The sequence below is a fragment of the Chenopodium album genome, chromosome 1, assembly GCF_948465745.1.
Source record: "Chenopodium album chromosome 1, dcCheAlbu1.1, whole genome shotgun sequence".
NCBI lineage: Eukaryota > Viridiplantae > Streptophyta > Magnoliopsida > Caryophyllales > Amaranthaceae > Chenopodium > Chenopodium album.
Genome location: NC_137834.1, coordinates 82,987,106 through 83,000,882, shown reverse-complemented (window position 1 = coordinate 83,000,882; position 13,777 = coordinate 82,987,106). Strand labels below are relative to the sequence as shown.

Sequence of the window (13,777 nt, the reverse complement as noted above, 5' to 3'; positions counted from 1 at the left end):
TAAATCGATTTAATTATTACTACTCCCTCCACCCCTTAATTAGATTCCTACTTCTCTTTATTATGTAATGAATAAATAATAGAAATAGAAATCTAATTAAGAGACGGACGGAGTAATTAAAATCACCCTAGCTATGTGCAACTCCTTCAACGTAACTATTGTTTCATTATCTTCACCAGGAGAATTCATAAATGAAGTACTCCCTCCTCCGATCAATACTTATCAACACCTTCTCAAATCTTTGAGATTTGAATTTTTATTTCCCAAATTGCATGATGTTTTCCCAATTTGCATGATGTGCGAGGTGCTTCCTCGTGGTACGACATTTCGAATTTTTAATACTCATTTCTTCTTTCCTTATATTTCTTCATTATTAGTTTCCTAAAATAAATAAATAATACGAGTATCTTAATTAGTTAGTACTAATAATTGTTATACATTTTTGCTTGTTTAATGGTAGAAGCTGATCTTTCTTAATGAGGGAGGTTACTAATAGTCATTTTTCTTTATTAATAGACATAAATGTAATTTTAACTTTTTGAATCAAGCATTTTTTATGCATATACTGATTTTTTTTTTTTAATGAATAGCACCCCTCTCTTATTAAACACTGATATTTTTTGTAAGATAATATACACTGATAAGGTTATGAAGTATTCTTTTGGTATCAAATCCTATACCTTATGTAAAAAGAGGTATTGATGTATATCTTTTTAAAAGAATATACGTAAGCTAAGTGTTCCATTTTAATAAAAGTTGAAATACTTAAACACTTTATAAGGCTTTATAAAGGGTTATTCCTCTGGTCTCTTGTTATTGCCATATGATCAATTGATCATTTTGGGATGAAACATCCTTAGACTTGTGAAATAGCACTAGGTGAAAAAACGTAATTGGCACCGGTTCAAAACCCCTCAATGTCACCGGTTTGAACCGGTGCCAATGTGGAGGGTGCCAATTACTTGGGTGAAAAGCCACCGGTTCAAACCGGTGGCAAAAATGATTATTGGCATCGGTTAACCGGTGCCAAAAATAACCCCAAAAAATTTTTTTATTGCTTTTGGCACTGGTTAACCGGTGCCAAAAATCCCCAAAATATTAATTCTTTTTTTTTTTTTAAATTATTGGTATTTGGTTACACATAAAATTCTTTGGGTATTTGGTATTAAAGTATATTAATCTAGTAATTTTATTGTAGAGATTAATATACATAGAACACATAATGTAAATCGAACACAGAATGTAAATCGAATATCAATCAATATAGATCAATTACAACATATAAATAAAAAAAAATACAGTATAAATAAAAAAAAAATTACAGTACAAATCAAACAAAAAAAATTTACAACATCACAATCAAAAATACCCCAATACAACATCTAAATTAATATATACTTGCATCTTGATTCTTGCATCAATATACCTGCACAAATTACAACAACAAAAAAATCGATTAAAAGAATTAATCGAAACACCTAGAAAATAAAAAAATAATAAAAAAATCAGTTAAACACCCAGAAAATAAAAATAAAAATCGATTAAAAAAAGAAAAACAAGAACAAAAGCCCAGAAAACAAAGAAATCGTGTAAAATAAAGAAAAAAATCCAGAAAATAAAAACAAAAATCGATTAAAATAAAACAAAAATCGATTAAAAAATCAATAAAAACAAAAGGCCAAAAAATAAAAAACAAAAACGAAATAAAATCGATTAAAATAAAAAAAAATTAAAATCACTTAAATAAAATAAAAAATCGATTAAGACAAAAACCTAAAAAATAAAAAACAAAAACGAAATAAAATCGATTAACATAAAAAAAAAAAAAAAAAAAAAAAAAAAAACTTCGATTAAACTAAAAAAAATAAACAGAAAATAAAAAAAAACGAATTAAAATGGATTAACATAAAAAAATTAAAAAAAAAATTAAAAAAAAAATAAAAAAACCGATTAAAACAAAAACCCAAAAAAAAAATATAAAAAATAAAACCGAATAAAATCGATTAAACCTCGAATTGGTGGTGGTCTTCGATTAAAATGGTGTTGCATGTGGTGGTCTTCGATTAAAATGGACTTCGTGGGGGTGAAAGTGTTGGTCTTCGAATCAAAGAAAGAAGGAGGTAGGACTTCGTGGTGGTGAAAGTGTTGGTCTTCGTGGTGGAGAAGGAGGTGACGGAGAAGGAGATCGAGAAAGAGAAAGATAGAGAAAGAGAAGGAGGAGATCGAGGAGCAGGAGAAGGAAGGAGGAGGAGCTAGAATGAATTAGGGTTGGGGCTGAGAAGAAATAGGGAGAGAGAGGGCCGCTTTTTTTTTTAATAATTATAAGGGCCGGTTCACAAGGGCACCGGTTCAAACCGGTGACCTTTATGTTTTTGTCACCGGTTTGAAGTGAACCGGTGCCTTTTATTCTGGTTCAACTTCCCTCCAATTTTGTAGCCCATTTTTGCCACCGGTTTGGCAATTAGGGGGTGTCTTTTTGATATTTTCTACTAGTGTAGATTTTCTCTTTTGGTGGCGGGTGTAGTACATTACGCCGAGCAACTGTTTTTTCTATTATCTTGTGGTTTCGAGATGAAATCTCTTTAAACGTATAAGGTGGACTCCCTCTCTTAGTCGCAGGTAATGTCAAACCCATATTTAACAATAGGTAAAATAAAATAAGTCAGACGTCTAACCTAAAACCGCGATACAAACAAATTAAACAGGGTTAGTAATAATCCATTAAGTGTTAACCACCTCTAGGCCAACTTTCATTTTACTTTAGAAATAGTAGAGTGTGGCTTGGTAGGTTTAATTTCCTAATCTTGGTCCTGTTAATAATGTTCCTCATCAAGTATATTATTCCGTCCAAACTCCGCATAAAAGCAATAACTACGGAGTACTGTATTTATTTTTTTTTAAAAAAATAAAATAAATAAACTATGCCTAGGCGCCTAGCCTAGTAGTTGAGTTGATATTAATACTGTCTTTTCCAAACTCGACACCTGTCTTCAGTACGGATCACAATGTACGGACATCTTAGACAAAGATCATCTATACCTCGTGACTCGCACCTTTTAACACATTCGGTTATTTTTTACTCTTAATTTGGAGTAATTTTTAGATAGGACGAGCAAAACTACTCGAAAATAGGTTCCGTGATCGTTCCGATAATTACTCCCTCCGTTCCTAAATTACATTCCTCTTTGGAAATTTACACGGGAATTAAGGAGGAAAGAATAAGATAAATAACAATAATTAGATAATGCAATGGGAAATACAAAGATAGATTAATTATTATTTATGACATGTCATCAATCCTTTGCAAAAAAACAAAAAAGGACCAATCACATGCTCCTAATTGAAAATTTTTAACCAATCATATTCATTGTAATTTGGCACAAGAATTATGAGTGAGATTAGGTAAGGATGAGTGAGAATGCATTAAATATAAAACAGAAAAAAAGAGTTGATTTACTAAAAAAAACTTACCAAAAATAGAAAGGAGGAATGTAATTTTGGAATACCAAAAATAAAAAGGAGGAATGTAATTTAGGGACGGAGGGAGTATAATAGTTTGGGTACCCATTCTGATAATTTGTTATTGGGTATGACTATTGTATATCATTTTAAAATTAACGATTATCCGCTCCAATTCGATAAACTTTTTTTTTTCTTGTACTTAAATCTTTTTTTTAATCTAAACTCTTACTTTACTTCATAATCACTTTATAATATCAATGAATAGTAATATTATTAATAATTTGGTGCAAGATCATATAGTATTGCTGTTAATTAGTGTTAAATGATATCATAATAATTACATTACTTACTTTATTTATCATTATTGGATATCTTATTGGGTACCCGATAACCGATTCGAAAATCAAGGTACCGAACTTATCGGTTCGGTTTATGGATATCACTTTTAGTGATTTTGGTTATCGGATACCCAAACCGTTAGTACTAACGATACGGGTGTCCGTCTCATGCTCACCCCTAATTTTTACTACTGAGTATATTTTTTGTGTTTTTTTTTTTTTGAAAGAAATATATATTTTTTGTGTTAATTAGTCTTACCTCTTTCGTCCCAGTTTATAGTTCTTGCTTGTATTTTTTCACGGTATTTAAAAATATGAGGAAAAAAAGTAAATGAGTACATTCACTACTAGAAATAGGCCGATTTCCGACGGACACAATTTTCTGTTGGAAACATTATTGAAATTGATTCTTCGATGGATGGTTTTCGTCGAAAATTTTTGACGGAATTCGTCGGAATATTAGTCACTTTCGTCGGAAAGTAGTTAATAAAAAAAACCTACCCTCTTAACCTAAACCATCCCCTTCCCTTATTTCATGTTTTCTTTCTCTCTCCGCCCTCCTCCTTCTTTCTCACCTCTCCTCTTCTCTTTCTCTCCACCCTCTTTCTCTCTCTCCTTCTCCTTCTCCTCCCTCTTTCTCTTTCTCTTCTTTGCCAGAATTAAGAGAGAGGAGACCGAAGAAGAGAGGTAAAGGGAGAATTGCTCGGTATGTTGTATGTTAGCCAATACTAATTTATGCACTCTTAGCTTTTTCGTATTTTTTTTAATGTTCCATTTTGATTTTTTTTACTATCCACATACACCACTTTATTTGACCAATATTTATAATTTATGCATAAGATCAAACATAAACATATACTCATATGAGTGTTTGTTATGGAGTAAAATCATCTCAATATATAATATTCTACAACTAATAACATTTTATAATTTATAATTATTATTAATAAAATATATTATCAGTTAAAGTTTTTGATAGAGTATATAAATCAATCATGAGCTTCAACCATCCGATTAAGCTTTTGGTTAAATTTGTCCTCTAACATAGTAACAATTATCCCCGGCCTCTGTCCAACAATTCGCTTCTCCTCCTCCTTCATATACACACCACCACCACTCAATGGTATTCCACCTCTACAACCAACTCGCCCTCCTCCTTCAACACCCCCCATCACTCGTAGTCAACGAGCTAAGGCATATACAAACCGAATCCCAAGTATAACTTTGTTGACCCTAAGAATAACTCAAAGCTCTGCTCCTCCATTACCAAAGTCTCACAAGCTAGCTCTTCTGGACCCTATTTGGAATGCGGCTATGCATGACAAGTACAATGCTTTGATTAAAACAAGGACGTGGGATTTGGTGCCTAAGTATGCGTGGGTGAATGTTGTAAATTGTATGTGGCTTTTTAAACATAAATACAAGTTTAATGGTGACCTAAAAAAGGCACAAAGCTCGTCTTGTTTGTGAAGAGGTAGGAGACTAGGAGTGGATTGTGATGAGACGTTTAGTCCAATGGATAAACCGGCAATTATTCGTACAAAACTTAGTCTTGCATTGGCTAAAAAATGGTCAATTCCTCAACTTGATGTAAAAAATGTCTTGTTAAATGGTGTCTTTTTACATGATGACGACGGTAGGCGAGGAGTGTCATGCCCTAGGGCCCATGGCCAATAGGGCCCAAATATAATATTAGAGTCTGTTCTCATTGACTGAACTGAATTGAGCTGAACTGAACTGAATTGAGCTGAACTGAACTGAACTGAGCTGAACTGAGCTGAGCTGAACTGAACTGAACTGAACTGAATATTTTATAAGAGAAGGAAATTAGGAGCTGAACTGAACTGAACTGAATTTCAACGTAAGAGAATAGGCCCTTACCCTTTGCTTTCATAATCGGTTTATATACCCTTTCAGTTTTGCGTTGACGAATAGGAAATGAGGGAATAGTTTTTTCAGCAATTAGCATACAAAAAAAGAGTAATGCATGAAATCAAATAAAAAATCGACACGTAGTAGTCTAAGAAACAGTTAAGCACACAATTAGGTACTCAATTCTTTAAAATTTCACCTTTTAGGTACTCAATTCTTTTTACTTTGTTTTTGGGTACCGAGTTAAGATTCAAGCCAAAAAAAATTAAATCAGCCAAAGAATTGAGTACCTTGGGTTAAAGAATTTAGTACCCTTAGTTAAATATGTGGGCCCCACCCGATTAAAAAATTAATAATTATAAAAATAAAAAAAAAAAAAAAAAAACATGCTCAATTGCTCATCTCTCTCTTTCATACAAGGTGGAAATTTAACGAGTAATTATTTCATTATGTTTGTAATTTTTACCCCATTTCAATCCCTAATTTTGTTCTCTATTTTCTAGGGGTTTTTAAGTTTGAGTGCAGTATATGTGATGCGAATTAAATTCGTTAAGCTCTTCTAGTTTTTAGAAATGTACTCCGTATTTCACTTTTTATACAACTTTTTCCATTGCTTGCCCTTTATCTATCCCCTGCTATGAGCATATCTGTCTCCTCAGTCCTCAATACTATCAGGTTCAATAATCACATAACTTTGAGTCATATTTCTTCCTGATCACTTCAAAGACTTGGAAAATACTATATTCTAATCAATTTAATTGCCAGTTTCATTGAAGATACACCCCCCCCTCCACACACTAAGCTGAAGCATATAAAAAATTATATCTAAGCTTCAATGTTCCTGTCTTCAATCCAGTGTTCTTTCTTATTCACCGTATTTTAACATCTTAACAAAAGAAGGGGTCCAAGGACAAAAAAACCCCAAAATTCGAAAACCCTATGTCGCAAATTACATCATCAAATGGGCAAAAAATCTAAAATTTATATCAAATTCACAACATAAATGATGAGAAATTGAGCTTACCTCAAAAAAATGGCGGTTTTGGTGTCGTTTTCACCAGATTCGAGCACAAAGAAAGCTTTGTTCTTCGAGAATGAAGTGTGCAGCAAAGTTCCAGAAGAGCATTTTTTTTTTTTTTTTTTTTTTTTTATAATTATTAATTTTTTAATCGGGTGGGGCCCACATACTTAACTAAGGGTACTAAATTCTTTAACCCAAGGTACTCAATTCTTTGGCTGATTTAATTTTTTTGGCTTGAATCTTAACTCGGTACCCAAAAGCAAAGTAAAAAGAATTGAGTACCTAAAAGGTGAAATTTTACAGAATTGAGTACCTAATTGTGTGCTTAACTCGAAACAATTGGATTGAGAGTGACATAAGTGGTATAGTCAGAAGTCTAACAATTTCCTTTTTAGATGACACGAAATTCCAACGGTTTCTCGATTAAAAGCGCGCACCATACTATTGTTGGCCGGTTATCCATGCACCACTTACTTTAATTACTACGTAAATTTCCTTTATTTACCACTTCATTTTTTTTTTTCCTTTCAATTACTCCAAATAAATGATGATGAACAATTTACAGCTATTACAAGTTTTGTTTTAGGTTAGACAAGCACGTCGTATGAAGGTCGGATCTATCACAAGTTTAGTTGGGCATAAGTCAAGCTATATGGATTGGTTGATGAGTTGTTTGGACAATTCGAAAGTGTCCTTTAACGCGGTGTCGATCCGAGAAAACCCTCTTTGATGTAAACGAGTTAGTTACGGCAACTTAATTAATTCGGATGTAATTTGTGAGTGGAACATATGAGCTTGAGAGTAAATGTACGTGTTTAATTTGTTGCAACTTGTTTTTATTTGACTAAAAAATACGAAGCAAAAAACAGACTTACAACCTAAAAAAGGATGAAGTAGAAAACTTACCCAAAAAAAGTCCTTTTACTTATTTGTGCTTTTTAAAAGCTGAAAATTGGGCTATTTAGCTATCAAACGTGCTATCATCAATGCTAGTTATAAAGGAGATCAAATGTTGCTTGGCACCATACAATGACAAAAGTGGCAATAGGTGGTTTGTGCACCTGGATGTACCATACGAATGGTCGGTACACCCGAATTAACTTGAAAGAACATCACTTATAATCGTAAAGAACATTATGAATTTATAAAAGAATACAACATTAAAATTAAAAAAAAAAAAAAAACACAGTGTTATGATAATATCTAAATATGGATGACTATTATCCCATGTACAATCTAGAATATTCTAGATTTGGGTATTGGGTCTTATCCATTGATGGAACCTTAGGTAATGTACATTATATATATCCCTGTAGGGAATAAATTTCAAGCGTTAATCCCCTAGTTTGAACCCCACTGTGATCATACACTAAAGTACGGTCACTAGTAGAAAAAGGCTCATTTGCGTCGCTCATATATAGTGTATTTGCGTTGCTTCTATGAGCGACGCAACTGCTCGCGACGCAAATGACTTTTAAGTCATTTGCATCGCTCCTTTATAAAGGAGCGACGCAAATGACTCTTCTGATAAACTTTTTTTTTGTTATTTGCGTCGCTCCTTTATAAAGGAGCGACGCAAATGACTCTTCTGATAAACTTTTTTTTTGTTATTTGCGTCGCTCCTTTATAAAGGAGCGACGCAAATGACTCTTATTTGCGTCACTCTTTTATAAAGGAGCGACGCAAATGACTCTTATGATAAACTTCTTTTTTGTTATTTGCGTCACTCCTCTATAAAAGAGCGACGCAAATGACTCTTCTAATAAACTTCTTATTTGTTATTTGCGTCACTTGTTTATATAGGAGTGACGCAAATGACTGAGTAGACAATACAAAATTGCTGTATTTGCGTCACTTGTTTGTTTAATGAGTGACGCAAATGAGGTGAATTTTTTTTTTTTTTTTATAATTATAATAATTGCCTTGTATATGTTTGTAGTACCTGTTTTCCTTACTAGTGGTATAAAGTAATATGCTAACGCTAATATAATTGAAATTAAAATGCAATATTATTGAATAATGCAAATGTAAATTTCGGCAGAGTCTCCTTTGTAATTTGGCCTACCCATAAAATTGGGAATGACGACATTATATTAACAACCTGTCCAATAAATTACATCTCAATATCATAGACATTATACTTATCATCCCAACACCAATTAACCAAATTCATTCATTTCAAGCCTATAATCCAAAACAAGAGTCCAACATGCGCTAAGTGTAAATCTAAAGTTCAACATTACATATAAAATACTCTGCCCAAATATCTCGAATCTCATTTATCTCCTCCTTGGTGTACGGTGTAGTTCTTGAAAAATCCTATCAACACAACAAATATACAAGAGGAAAGTTTTAATTCAAGATTGTAGCTAACATCAAATTGTATTTATCAAACAAAAATGAAATATTTGACAACTCATACCTGAATAAGATCCTCACTGCTATGGTGATGTTCAAGTATTTCGTACATATAACGCATGACGTAGTAGCCACACTCACGTCAACCCAATTGTTGAGGACACTACATGGAATTTAGATCTTATACTAATATTATTAAGTGATGAGAACCTTGGAAGACTAGTCCCATGTATCAGACCAGAAAAGCCTTAAAAGAAATACATACATGATGCCTGATCTTGCAATGAGTAACAGATGTAAAATATATGTCAGCAATTAGCATGAAAAGAATTTTTATAAAATGATTAAAGTGGAAACTCGCAAGGGCTACAACTACATATACAAAGTGTGTTGATTGAAAAGTTTCAACAATATAACTGTTTGCTTGTGGTAAAGTTGGGTTTAGAGTTACAGAATCATGCAGGAATACAGCAGTTTTATATGAATGAAGTTGCCTAACATATTTTACCAACAGGATAAAATTACATGAAAAGACTGCAGTGTAACTGAAAAAGAAAAAGACTGGTGTGCATGTACAATAGCAAATTATGATTACCGGAGAAACAAAGAAGTTGAAGGAGATGATAAGCCCCCCCCCCCCCCCCCCCCCCCCTTCCCATCCAATAATCTCAACAATAAGCCTACTAAATTCGGCAATTCGGCACTCCTCCTATATTTAGACTATCCATCAATCATCATTCTATCATTTGTTCATTCTTCATTATCAACTAAAAATTAATTGAAAATAAATTAAAATTCCTCTCTTTCTTCTAATTTCAAATAATCAACAATAAATAAAAACAAGAAAATCACAATTTCTGACAAACTCGAAATTTTAATTTCAACATAAATGAACACAAATTAAGAACAAAATTAAAGAACTTAAACACAAATTAAGCACAAAATCAAATTACCTTCTCATTAAGAGAGCATTTGGACTGAACATACGACTGAGGATCAAACCTATCATTCCGAAACGCGTTTGAGTTGATTTTTTGCTCGAAATGGGGGATTTTTGGTCGGAAAAAATCAATTTTTCTGGGTTTAAGGGTTTGAATTTCTTGGGGTTTTTGGTCTAAATTTTTGCTCGAAATTGCTCGGATTTGCTTCAACTTGACTGCAATTTTAATTTAGATGTTAAATTTGCTGGGGAATCGCGGTTTTTTGGCCTAATTTGTTGGATTTCAGAGACGAATTTGTGGGTGTTTTGCTGTAAATTTCAAATAATCAACAATAAATAAAAACAAGAAAATCACAATTTCTGACAAACTCGATCGAAATTTTAATTTCAACAGAAATGAACACAAATTAAGAACAAAATTAAAGAACTTAAACACAAATTAAGCACAAAAATCAAATTACCTTCTCATTAAGAGAGCATTTGGACTGAACATACGACTGAGGATCAAACCTATCATTCCGAAACGCGTTTGAGTTGATTTTTTGCTCGAAATGGGGGATTTTTGGTCGGAAACAATCAATTTTTCCGGGTTTAAGGGTTCAAATTTCTTGGGGTTTTTGGTCTAAATTTTTGCTCGAAATTGCTCGGATTTGCTTCAACTTGACTGCAATTTTAATTTAGATGTTAAATTTGCTGGGGAATCGCAGTTTTTTGGCCTAATTTGTTGGGTTTCAGAGACGAATTTGTGGGTGTTTTGCTGTAGAAATTCACTGGAATTGAAGAACTCTTGTTTTTTTTCTTTTTGATTAGTGAATGTAGGCGAAGGTAAAAAAAACGCAGAAAACCTAAAGCCAAAAGAGTTATTTGCGTCACTTTATTATAAAAAAGCGACGCAAATAACCTTATTTATGATATTGTACACAGCTCATATGCGTCGCTCATGTAGTAAAAGCGTGACGCAATTTACTTAATCACTTATTTGCGTCGCTTGTTAACAAATGAGTGACGCAAATAAGTTTATTAATTGCGTCGCTTTAATAAATAAGAGCGACGCAAATGAGAGAAAGCTGAAATGCACTTGAGTTTTGCGTCGCTTCTTGAATAACATGCGACGCAAATAACTTAAAAGGATGGTAAAAATAAACATTTGCTTCGCTCCTTAGAATGAGTGACGCAAATATGGCGACGCAAATGTACATTTTTCTACTAGTGGGTGGCGTCCAAAGGGGAAGAAGATAGAGCAAAAGAGTCGCCAACTAGTTTTTGGAATTTTTAAACCGTTCACGAGGTGAAGGTTACACCCCTTAACGATCCATGAGATCGTCAACTCCATAAGGTCTAGAACCAAAATAGGGTTCGGGTATGAAGGTACAAATCCAACCTAAAAGAGATTGAACCTGCCCTAATAATAGGCCTCTACTTTATTCTGATCGTATTCATGTGCGCTTTTTAATTAACATGCAATCAATAGGATTAACCCTAAACCTGTTTATCTATGTTGGTTGAATATTAATGCACAAATAAATCTATTATTGGCGATCACTTGAATTATAATCAAACTAACCCTAACAAGATTATTAATTATCTCATTAAGCGTGATTACAAGTACAAAATTCCTTTTAAACATGCATAAAAGGTGTGATCAAGCAATAAATAAGCATCAAGCAACACAATAATAATAAATATCATGACAATAAAATTATAATCATCATCAAGATAATAATAATCATAAAAATAATAATCATAATAATAATCGTCATATTAAAATAATAATCATCAAAATAATAATAATAACATTCATAATCATCATAAATTATAATCATCATAATCATGATCATGTTCATGTTAATATTAAAGCATAGCAAGATCCTAGGCATGATACTAACAAGATTAATAACAAACCCTAGCATGTCACTAAGCAATAAAAATCAAATCTTTAACCCTAACATGATACTAACAATCATAAATATTAGGAAGAGAATAGGAAGCATCGTAACAATTATATTTAATATTAAAATTACCCTAGACATGATACTAGGAATATCATAATAACAATATAAACATGATTTCTACATCATAACATCAATAAAAACCATTAAGCACTTACTTTGATGCCTCGTACCTCTTTCTAATAACAAAATACACATGTTAGTAACTTCAAGGAAAATAATAAAACAAACAATTAAATTAAATAATTGAAGGAGAGATTTGGGACCAAACCCTCAGAAATTAAACCTTTCACGTCTAGGGCGAAGGCAACTTCGAATTTGGCTAGGTGTTTCTAGATCTTGTGAATGCGAAATTTTGTTTGTAAAAGCAAGTTTAGAAAAAGAAAGAGAGAGAGAGATGAATGAATGAATTAGAAGAGAATGAGAATTGAAAACTGATTATTGTAGGTGAATATAGATGAATGTTGATGAGAATTGGTGAATGAAAACAAAGTTTTTAATACGTAATTTATAGAGAAAATTAGCAAAAAAGATAAAATTAACAAAACAGAGTCTGGCGCACGCAAAACGAGATTGGCGCCAGGAATTGGCCATTAGCGCCAGGCGCCAACGTCAGCGCCAGGCGCCAATGCCTGGATTTAGGCGCCAATCCCTTTTTGGCGCGTTTTCTAAAATCAGATAAATTTTGCCGTACAGGAGGATAAAATCGTATATTTTCCTTAAAAATGCTCTTTGATTTTAATTGAAACTCTGAAAAGTCAACGAAAGTCAATTTATCAATGCTAATTGAATTAGGAATGAAAAGAACCTTCTAGAAGAATCTAGAAGACTAAAACCATTCCTAATTGCATTAGAAATGATAAATCATATTAGGCCCTCCCCTAGATCATTGGGCCGCATATAAGGCTCAAATCGGACCCAGTTTAGTAAATTGGCCATAACTTCCTCAATATTAATTGGAATTGGGCTTATAATATATCGTTGGAAAGCTCTTGTCAAGCCCCATCCAACTACACTATTATTGGACCCATATCATGGACCAACCAAGATAGATTGACTGTTTTCTTAAAACAAGTTTTTAAAAACAGAGAGAAGAGAAAAGAAATTAAAACTGTCCGCAACACTAGACTTTCCACACTTTCGCTTCATTCGATTATGATTCGACGCGAAAGGTACTCATCACCGGGTTTGGTTTTTGGGGAGACACAAATGGGTGTCTACAATCCCGTACTAGATGAAATATGAAATACAACGTAACAATCTTCCCTCATCTCTCTATATTTTCTCTTCCATATTTAACACGTTATCAGCACCATTGCTAGTCAACTGAGTAGGATTACCAAACATTTATCTAGAATCCCATATTATTATTATCATGTAAGTATGATTGCAGCCCATAACAATTATAATTTAACATTTAATTATCTACTTTTGATGCTTATTTATTGGAATATCAACATATATAACGAATACAGGGCATGATATATAATTTAAGGTTCCATTCTTATTTTTCTCCATGCTAACGTTCTCATATTCTATTTCGTTCTTATTTATGCATGAATTGTATCAGGTTTATTTATGCATGATTATAATAACGTTTAGTACATATTTTGGATACTATTTATATATACTTATTTTTTTTTAATGTTATTTTATATAGTGAATAATGTCGAATCTTGCCAAACTTGAATTTGTGGCCCTTGATATTACCGGAAAGAATTATTTATCATGGGTGTTAGATGCTGAAATACACCTAGATGCTAAAGGGCTTGGTGAAACAATCAAAGAGGCTAATAAAGGCAACACCTCAAGATAAGGCTAAAGCCATGATTTTTCT

The 13,777-nt window shown here is 32.6% G+C and overlaps 1 long non-coding RNA gene across 1 annotated transcript; it reads right to left on the bottom strand.

Moving 5' to 3' along the window:
- Nucleotides 1-8,856: 8,856 nt before the first annotated feature.
- Nucleotides 8,857-11,049, bottom strand: LOC145618394 (uncharacterized). The gene is made up of 4 exons (XR_014107913.1): nt 10,453-11,049; nt 10,005-10,300; nt 9,116-9,323; nt 8,857-9,012 (listed from the first exon to the last, which is right to left on the bottom strand). It is a non-coding gene; the product is annotated as an uncharacterized LOC145618394 (long non-coding RNA).
- Nucleotides 11,050-13,777: the final 2,728 nt, after the last annotated feature.